The following is an 11,378-nucleotide window of genomic DNA, read 5'->3' as shown; positions in this document are numbered from 1 at the left end:
TCTACGTTAGAGATACTGTAGTGCGCCTGTCTCTGTAGCGTATTGGTTTAGGTGATTTTAGGTTAGCTTTAGGTGATTCCCTGAGGCTTATTTTTTACGTGGATCACCACGTAGACCAAAATTTAAGTCATATTGTCTCTGCCCCTACAAGCCACCATTCTTTAGTTTATTTAGTGTGTTTGGAAGTCAGGCCAGCTAGAGGAGTGTATTGTATAAAGGATTGTTTTTCTGAACCTTGCTGTCTAGTCCTAATGGCTTAGGTGTGGGGCTTGGTACCTGGAGATCCTGAGTTCAATTCCTACAGGCTTTAACTGTGTCTGTTCTTTTTTTGTAAGCACATAGACCAAAACATAAGCCACTTTGTCTTTGCCCTTACAAGCCACCCTTCTTTAGTTTATTTAGTGCATTTGTTTGGGAGTCAGGCTAGATAAAGGGCTGTAAAAACTAATGGATTGTTTCTGTAGGGCCTTATACCTGTTCTCTGTGGTGCAATGGTTGAGATGTTGGATTTAGTTTTTGAGGTTCTGGGTTTAATTCACTCCAATTGATTTATTTGGTGTGTTTGTTTGGGAGGAAGGCACGCTACAAGATTGCAATGAGGTCAAAAACCAATGGATTGTTTGCAGGGGACATGTTTGCTAGTGTCTGTAATGTACATGCTACCCTTCTTTCGTTTATTAATTGTGTTTGTGTGGGAAGCAAGCTAGGAGGCACTCCCATATGGCTATGTAGAGTAATGGTTAAGAAGCTGAGCTAGAGTGCTTAACGTCCTGGTTCAATTACCATGTGCTCCATCTTGAACTTGCTCTCTTCTACATTGTTCTTTTTGTTGTTGTTGTTGGGTGAGGGAGAAAAAAGCTATTGTTAGCAACCAGGTAGACCAAAACACAAGCCACCCAGTTCATGCATTTAAATTGAATGATTTACTCAAAGGGATTTGGAATGATTTCCTGAAGACTTTGAGTGTTTTTAAAAAAATATATTATTTGGCAAAAACTTAAGCTCCGCGATCTAAATTTTTTGACATTTTCAGCCATATGGTCTCCTTCACATAACTTCTGCATTAGGCCTCCAACACCGATTCTTTTAACTAGGATGCTACTTGGGAAGATAAAGGAATTATTTCTTGAAGGTTTTGAGTTTTTATTGAAAAATTTATTTTTTGGCAAAAACTTAAGGTCCGCGGTCTAAATTTTTTCACATTTTCAGCCATATGGTCTCCTTCACATAACTTCTGCATAAGGCCTCCAATACCTATTCTTTTAACTAGGATGCTACTTGGGATGATAAAGGAATTATTTCCTGAAGGTTTTGAGTTTTTTTAAAAAAATATATTTTTTGGCAAAAACTTAAGCTTCGCGGTCTAAATTTTTTCACATTTTCAGCCATATGGTCTCCTTCACATAACTTCTGCATAAGGCCTCCAATACCATTTCTTTTAACTAGGATGTTATTTGGGATGCTAATAGAGTTATTTCCTGAAGGTGTTTTTAAAATTGTTCATTTTTTGGCAAAATCTTAAGGTCCGCGTGGAAAACTTGACTTAACACCTTTTTTTCTATAACATTCTATAACATTAGCTATGTTATATGACATATGCAGCATTACTCCTTATTTTGTTAATATTAACATAAACAAGCGGATAATGGAGTGCAAGCATAATTATATTCTGGTCACAGTTACCCTTTTGGTATTTTAAAATGTATTGCACATTAATAAATGTATTAATAAATAATTAATACAGTGAAAAGGGCTTGGTGTTTTGCAAAAGTTTGCCTTTATAGTAGGTTGAAAAATAGGATGCACAATAATCGTAGTCAAAAAGAGTTTAGGACCTGCAATAGGATGTTCAGTAAGATGCTCGCCCCTTTGATAATGTTGGAATCAAGCGAAGGAATCGACACACAGATAGGTGAAGTCATGTTAGGATCCATATCACAAAGAAATGATTTTACAAACCAGTGGAAATCCCAGAAGTTTTGACCTATGGTGACCTATTCTCTTTCCCAGTTTAACCCCTTAAGGACAATGGGCGGTCCCTGAACCCATTGAAAACAATGTATTTTGAGCCCGTCCATGTACGGGCTTTGTCAGTAAGGGGTTAAATTGACATATCAGAATGTCTTCTTATTCTAAAAGGTGGTTCATTATAAAGTTTACTTTACTAGAAACATTGCTCTTCTCCGAAACCCTAGATGTCTCTTGTATTACCACGTAAAGGTAATACCCCTTGGGGAATGTCAGAAAAAAAAGTGCTACTTCTTTTTGCTTAATGCAACGGATTTTATCACTTCTCTTACTTCTTTCATTATAAACAAACGGGGAAATACATTTAGATCCAAAGTTAAACTCTTGCATATAATTACTGCTGTGGCTTATTGGGCAAAGGAAAAAATAACAATTTTGCCATCGTAATTGTAACTCAATATAAGAAAAGGCACAGGCGCAGTATTTATAGGGTAATGATCTAGCCTAGATTACTAAGGATGTGGATGGAAGTAAAGGTGACCACGCACAATAGATGGTAAAATAGTTCCTGCCTCCTAGTTTTTATTAAAATGTAACAGTGACTACCTCCTAGAAGTGGTAAAATTAGTAAAGGCTACAGAATAAAGGGTCTTGACTTTGGATATGCGGTTTCAACTCTCCGACCTTAAAAGACGTTATGAAGGTCCAACCCCAGTGAGCTTCAGCTATACAAAGATCTTGGCTGGCCCTGTATAATGTACGGTTTTAAAAAAATATCTGTGATATATATATATATATATATATATGGTCACTGTGGAATAAATAAGAAAACCAAGTATGAGGTTTTATATTGAGAAGGCAAGACGGGTCTGATAGGCTTTCATGGTCATCACAATCCATGTTACTTTAGATTGAAGCTTATGGGAAGTTGACCAATACGAAAGTCTAGCCCCGCTTGCGAAAGAAAAATTATAGAGTCCCACAAGCTCACAACACCTTTCTCTGTTGTGAATTAACTCTATAAAAGCCTTTTATATGATTTTTATACTGCCTTTGTATAGTAAATAAGAATAGTAACAATAATAACATAACAATAATGTTTTGCTCCTTGAACAATATTCTCTACCTCGTTTAAAACGATCCTCACGTTTTTTTCATAAGGAATTAAATATAACTTTGCCAAATTTTAAATAAAAGGTTTATTGTTAGAACTCATTCCGTGTTATTATGTTATCTGCAATTTTGTCTTTTTTTGTGTGCCACTCTGTTGGTCTTAAAATGTTCTATGTAAACTATTCATAAAGTTTATAATTTGCTTTATATCTTGATCTGTTTCACTTATCCGTACAGTGGATGATGGATTAAGCACCATTATCTAACCACAACAAAGCCGTTACATAGAACAATCATAATAAATCCTCTGTTTTACAAGAGTCTGGTATTATATTGCTCCCTTCACATTACAGTTGGTGCGAAATGCAAGAATCCAAGGTAATAGATAGATAACTAAATAATACAAGGTATAAGCCGCAGTTCTTCAAAGAGAACATAAAACAAAGCTTCCCAAAGAACAATTTAACTTATGCTGCTTATATTACCGGCTAAAACTTTTACAGAAGCTATGGAATATGATCCCATATAAGTCATAGATAAGTACCGGGTTTTGGTTCAACGGCTTTCCTGCTTTCTTAGAAGAGATGAAAAAGACCCAAAATAATCCAGGCAGAATTAAAAATGTGGATAGACACCCGGCCAGGATTTGGCCATCTTGCACACCGAGAAAATGCCTGGTGGTACGGTGGCTGATAGTGTGCCTACTTACCCAAACTGCCACTCGGGTCCTGCAGCTGCTGGACGCACTGAGTGATTATAGAAATGTAACGTGCGGCCGAGCATCTCCAGCCAGTAACCAAACATACATAACTTGGCAGCCACTGGCCTTAATGAGCCAGGGCCCTTTAGTCATCTCCAGTCCGGCCCCGATGACCACCGTGTTGTTAAGATATGTGGATACAAGTTGTATGGATACAATGTATTCATTTATATGGCCATATAGGGTAAGAAAGCTGGATTTTTGTTCACCGGGAGGTCATGTCTGCGGAGATGTGGATGAAGAAAAATCTCTCTGAAACGTTTTTTGGCCCATTTGCACATGTCTAGTAGTTAATGGAGAAAATATTTAGAGGAAGATCGTGTTACTGGCAGGGTACATCAAGGATCTGTACTTGGACCCATTCTTTTAATACTCTTACTATTGATATTACAAAATGTAAGGTATGATACTAACGCCTACAATATTGTAGATGTTCCTGGTGGAATAACCCATACGGATTTTAGTAAATTAGAATATTGGACATAAGCATGGGTGGCAGCTGAAGTTTCATGTTGATAAATGTAAAGTAGTGCACTTGTTAAAGTAGTGCACTTGTTTTGGATTGCATGCCTAGAGCCATTATTAGCTGGAAGAGGTAGGTGGTTCTACCTTTACAGATCTCTGGTCAGACCTCATCTAGGGTATTGCGGAAAGTTCCGGATACTCCATCTCCAGAAGGATATTGACTTTCTGGAAAGGGTTTCAGAGGAGGGCTACTAAAAAGGTGAACGGTTTGCAGGAGAAAAGTTATAAGGAAAAACTAAAAGATCTCAATATGTATAGCTTGGCATAGAGAAGAGAGAACAGATGGGATAGAAACATTTAAATACTTAATTGGATTTAGAAAATGAAAAGAAAACAAGACCAAGGACCAAATACGGTTTGAGTTTTTTTCAGTAGACTCGATACCAAATAGTTCTAATCTGCTCACAAATTCTATGCTTGAGCATGATTTTTTCAAGAAATATGGGTTCATATAATGAGATTATCCACTTTTACCGTCCTATTGGGTGAAATATCTAACAATGTCAGATAAAGTAAAGAGAAATTAAATTAATGGTATTGACACTAATTTAAAGAGCAGAATTAGAATCTCTCCTATAAATACCAAATGAGGCGGCAATTATTGTAGTGTTTGTACAATTTATTTATTCGTTGACCTTGTTCATTAGCCTATTACAATTTAACCCCCCCAAAAGAAAGCTTTGCTAAAAAAAGGACAAAGCCTTAATTATATTTCTATTTAATTATTATATATTTAATTTAATTTGATATATTTAATTATATTTCTATTTCTATTTTTTTATTTTTTTTTTTACTTTTTGGATCATCCTTGCCACATGGAAACATGGTCTTTTTGTAGTGAAATTATTTGTTGCTTTTAGCATTAAAAAAGCAATTAAAAAATTCCTATTTGGTTTTATTGTATACATGAACATTGTGTCATTGAAACTAAAGGTCACATATCATTTTCCATCAAAAAAATTATAATAATAATAAAAAAGTTAGAAGGACTTTTTTCTCTATCTGATTCAGTCTGGTTTTCGTCTTAATTTATCATGTTACATTATGAAAACAGTGTTTAGGAACTCATCTAATCTTTTCTCCTTAATGTTCTTCTTACTGTAGCCATAATTTTACAAGCGTCTGAATAATTTTGCTCGTGGCAATTTGTTGTAATGGAAGATATATTTCATGCTTTTATGACTTTCTTGGCAGCTGAAGAAATTTTAAAAGTTGAAATTGCTGTATTAATGAATATAAGTGTAATGTCACACTGTCTGTCAAATCTGATAGAAACTTCCTCAGTCTGAACTGCCACAAGCAGATAAATACAAAAAAAAAATCCAATTTGTCATTAAAGTTCTAGAGAAAATGGATACTACACTTGCTGGCTCTGTGAATTTCCTCACATTACAATCATGCCTGCAATGTCCTAGTCGTCGAGTCCAGAGTTCCTCTCTCTTTATTTTTCCTTTTTGGAGCTAGAAGGTGGTAGAGCAAGGTCTGGGGGGTATGAGAAAGTTGCATGGGGGTCTGGCTAGTCATAAGCAGTAGATAAAAAGGAGATCAGAAAATGCCAGAACCTTGCAGGTGGTTTTGAGAGCCAAACACTGCTCCGCCCACCAGGATGTCAAAAGCACTGCCCCCGAGGTCTGGTAATCAACTCTCATACCTAAACCCCTTACAGGGACCTAGAATGTTCCCAGGTATAATTACTATGCAACTCACTACGGGAACAGGGCTCTTCATTCCTCTTGTATCTGTATGTCAATTGCTGTATTGTACTTGTCGTTATCTGTAACATTTTCTTCTTTGTACAGCGCTGTGGAATCTGTCGGCGCTTTATAAATAAAGTATAATAATAATAATAACTCACTATACAAATATCTATAAGGAAGACCTTATTAATGTTTATGCTTTGTTTTTCTTTAACCAGAAATGCCCAAGTGTTCATAACTGGAGCTGAACCCCAGAACCTTTATTATGTGACCTATGGGTGATGGTGTGTGGGTAAGCCTTTTGTTTATAAACCTGATTACATTTCTTAAGCTGTGATTACCTGAAACCTCGCATGACCTCTGGAATCAGGATCTGCCTATTTACTGTATAGCAGCCCTTGGGGATCTCTTGGGGCCCACCCCTAGTGAAAAGACATGGACCCTCTTGCTCTTTTACACCTCTAGAGAGATACCAACTGTACCCCACTGATGAGATCCATGAAGGTAGAAATGTATATCTGGGGTTGTTGGTTCCCTTGTGCCCTGAGTATTGGTTTCCGGGCAGCACTTGCAGCAGGACCAGACTGATATGTCAATGGAGATTATTCGTCTTTAACGGCACAAGTGCGGGGATGTACTGTTGGGCAGGCTATTAAGTGGCTGTCTGTTCTCACTGATTTCATTTTAAACCTTTTTTTGGTATCCAGATCTAACACGTCTATTGCAGCCACTAAACCCTGTGGACCATCTCAGTTCGATAGTTCCTGTCCTGCATTTGACCCTAGCACCTCGAAACATAACATCAAGGTCCGTCTGCACACATTCAACACTCAAGTTGTTATTGATTGTTAAAATGCAAATTACAATGTAACAATGATTTTGTATTTAAGAATGTTGGTTATTATAAAAGAATGACTGTAAAGCAAGCGCACATCTAGGTAGGAAAATGAACGTAAGCAAAATAAAGTTAAAATATACCTTATATGATTTTATGGCAGTATTATGTCCTACACAAAATGGACAGACATCTTCTATGTTTATGTCTCTTTACAAAGATCATGAACCACATATTATCTGAACGATCTGAGATGTTTCTACAAAAGGTTAATTTGACTAATTGCTAACACACTATAAATTCTATTTTTTTATACTCAATCCAAGAACCCTGAAAGCAGCTTCCACTGTCACTAAACAACAGTATAAAAAATTCCATCATAGTAACATGCTTAAAATATTTAAAAATAAATCTATAGGCATTGATACGCAGAACCTGTGACTATCGAGAGGTCACAGCATCTTCAGATCGATGATGCTTTGTTCAGAAAAACCTCAGGCTACCAATTTATCTATCTAACTTGACTTGCTTTCAAATTACATCTCCTATACATCTACCCTATAAACACGACAGCCGCAGTAAGGTCAATATCTATTACAGCCTACCTTATTCCAGCTTTCACGCATTTCTCATGTATTTCTACTCCTTTGACATTTTTGTTGACATGTCGTTTGCAAGAATTTTTTTTGAAATATGTTCAATTTACACGATATGCTTAAAAAAATATATTTTTATTTGCTTGATTCATTATTAATTACACATTCACTGCCAAAGTATGGTCCAGAGTAGAAACATATAGTAGATATACCAAGATTATTACAAGCTGGAAAATGTATTTCATTTAATGCTAATTTTTGTTAAACATCACTGCTTTATCTTAAAAATATAAGTATAATATTATTAATAGTTGCAGTAGACAAATGTCAATGAATATTTCAAATGTTGCAAGTATTTCTCATTGAAAACTTTTTTGAAATGTGAGCAAATAAATCACTCTCATACACTCATTCACTCTCTCACACTCCAATTCTCATTCACTCTCTCACGCTTTCTCTCTCTCGCTCTCTTTCTCTCTCTCACGCTCTCTAAATGTTTCCCTACCTTCTCTGCCAACCACTTCCGCTTCTGCATCTTCTGCATCTTCTCCCTTCTATTCTATCTTCTAAATACTATCTATCCTTACTCTGGTATCTTCTTCTTAATTTTTGTTTCATTTGTGTTGGATTCATGGGGCGGGGGGTGTCTGGCCTCGTTTTTGGGGCTTCATAAGAATCACAGAATGGACCAAAATCTACGAATCTAAATGCTCAAGTCTAATGACTTCATTGGATAACGGGAATTTGAGTTCTAATGGTTTATCTGCTTTAATGACCACACAAGATGGTTTCATTCACTGTTTAAAATCAAGACTCTCAAAGAATGCCTCTTTTATAGCATTAAAATAGCAGTATGAGCAATGCAAAGACCTTTTTTTTACATTTTTCCCAACACAATAAGGCTATACGAATAGCTAGCATATTATCCTAACAAGACAGTATGAGAACATTGTCAACGAACAAGACATATCTGGGACTGCTCCTATTACATTACCCTACTACTAACTGAATTGAAGAGTGCCTGACCACATGAAGCACATATTCTTCACTAATGTGGCTTTCTGCTGCTATGTTCTTTCATCGCTTAGAGTTTCCCTTTAACGAATTGTGAAAGTGGTGGATTAAAATAGTAGTAAATCCTTCTTTGAGGATGTCACATTCACAGGTTGAACGCAAATAATGGAATTTGAGAAGGAATTTTAATCTGAATTTTGATCAGGGGTCAAGTAACACAACATTACGTGACCCAGCAGCCCCCTCCCCCCACCACCGCAACCTGTGTTGAAGCTCCTAATCTACATGTATGTACCCTGTTTTGGATCTAAATAGCTGTGTTCCAGAACATGATCCCTGCAAGGTGAGTGAATGTGTCTGTGCGTGTTAGAGCCAGTGGGGGCATTAGACTGAGTGGTGTTAGAGTAATTGTGTGCTAGTCTGTGTGTAAGTGTGTGTTTTGGTGTTTGCGTGCTCATATTAGTTTCGGTTAGGGGAGGCACTTGGTTTTACATGATAAAGATTAATTATAAGTCTGCACGCTTCCATCTAAACCTACGTTTTGCTTCAGGATTTGTTTTAGTCCCTTAATATATCACCCAAGAGGTGGGCTACTGGTGGGAACTTGCCGGCTCCCTTGATTCATAGCAGGTTCAAGGATCGTTTAAATATTATATGGTCAGTGAAATGGCTTATACGATAGTGGTTCGAATGGAAGAGTATACCCTTCTACCTGCCAGCCGGGTCTGTCCCCCCGCAGGTATCCATCAAGTGCTGTATACGTTGGGAGAACGACCAAACCGCAAGGTTCTACTTAAAAATAAGCAAAAGCATTTCCTTCTGACAGGAGAACCGACAGCAGTATGAATTGGTCTGGTGACACCGGCATATCCCTAAGCTTTTAATTGAATCATCTTTTACTTTCTTTATCTATCCTGTTATTTATTACCTCTTCTCCTTTCCTTCTGCCTGCTATCGCTCTCTGATCCTACGTTTTTATTATGTTCCTGCTATTCCTCTCATCACTGTCACGAGTGACACATCATTAGTGCGTAATCTCACCTGCTACTTACTCGATGCCTGGAAGAATCTTCACACGAGAAATAGCCTAACCGGTGACTTGATTTTCTTACATTTATAAGAGGGTTGGGGGGGGGGAACCTTGTCTTTAGCAGCTTCATGGGCTGAAAATTTCATAAACATAAAAGTGTCAGCTTTTCCTATACATGAGAATTTCTCTTGAGGGGCGCATTTATTAGCGGAATGCCACGGATAAATGTGTTTACAACTACTCTCTCTCTGTGAAGTAGACTTTCGCAGGATTGATAGTTTATTGCAATGTTCTAATAGACATCCCTGCTGTCAAAAAGTGAAAATTAGAAGCTTTCATGATCTAGCACTGCTATCTAAGGGTTATTTTCAATAACCTTTCCCATTACTTAATCCGTGAGCCTCATACTGATTCTTAAAGATCAAGAAAAATAGATACCGGGTGCCGAGCTTGGCACGATTCAGTGGAACTGGAGCTTTTCAAGAAATAATATTTGGAGAAGTATTTTAATTTCATCTGTAGATGTATTAGGAATGAAAATATGGATGAAATACGAGACAGGCACAATGAAATCTCTTATGAAAAAATGCTACCTGCATTTATGTGCATGATGAGCAAGCAAGAAATGTCAAACAAACTCACAAGAATCCAAATACAAAGAGATATGAGAACAACTCAACTTTAATAGCTTGCCGTATGATCCATTCCCACTTGTGAGCATCTCAAATATTTATCTCACTTGTATTATTAAAAAGCTTCATTGATATATCAACCTGACCCTACCCAAAAGGGCAGCCGTTAGTCACATTTCTTCTTCATGAAGGACCCAACAACCTCAGCTGACGTTTGTGCCTTCATAGTTTTCGCCCATGGGAGATACTTGGTACCCATCTCAATGCCATTGAGAGGTCCACGTGTGGCTTTACTTTTACACTTGGGGTGAACCCTAAGCAATTCCCACTGAAACGATGCAAAGAACCGCATTCCCATTCTAGACTGCCCTTGTGGGCAGGATCTGACTGATACGTTGGTGGGAATTTTTGCCATGTAAATTAATGTGAGCTACAATTTGCCATGCACCTGAATGGGGTAGGATACTTTGCCATGGACAGGGAGGACAGGGGCATGTCTAAACGCCGCTCTCACGACCCCGAGATTTCAGGCCTAGACCGGGATCACTGCTGTTGATGACCTCTACAATACGTTTATAAAGCCAAATATTCAAATAAGGCATGCTTAAAATTCTTCTAAACAATATATAGCTTGTATTATTTATACTGCTCAATATATTAAGATAAAGGGGCCCCCTGGACCAGTAAGGAAGGGGGACATGACTGCTGGCCAAGGCCTAATGGCTTGTCAGCGTCCCCTGTCCTTATTGGCTGAGTCTTGCAACTTTGTTGCAGGCCCTAGGGGTTTAAGGAAGGTGAAGGGGGATCATCTCCCCCTTTGCCTTCCTGAAGCTGCCACAGCATCTGTGATTGTCCCGCCCTCCCACCCCTTAGTTCATCTGTCAGGTCAGGTTGTTTTTTCCTGTTTTTCTGTCTCTCTGTTTTTTATTGTCACAGTGACGGTGTTGTTCCCCCTCTGGCCAACGCTTATCACCTCGTTATCTGGAATTTGACCTACGGGCTTGGGGAGGTGTGTCCTGAAGACGGCTGATGGCATCGGCAAGTGTTACAATAGCCGCCTATCGGGCACAAAAGGTTCGGTAGCCGGCGGGTCGTTTAAGTATGTAATTAATGTCATTTATTGGCTTATGTTCTGCTGGTCCATAGAGGGGGGGGGTGTAATAAAGCTGTGGCCTATGCCCTACCCACAACAATGTGTGTCTTGTTTC

This window comes from Spea bombifrons, chromosome 9, assembly GCF_027358695.1.
Source record: "Spea bombifrons isolate aSpeBom1 chromosome 9, aSpeBom1.2.pri, whole genome shotgun sequence".
In the NCBI taxonomy this organism is placed as follows: Eukaryota; Metazoa; Chordata; class Amphibia; order Anura; family Pelobatidae; genus Spea; species Spea bombifrons.
The sequence above is the reverse complement of the archived record's forward strand: the minus strand, read 5'-3'. Positions refer to the sequence as shown.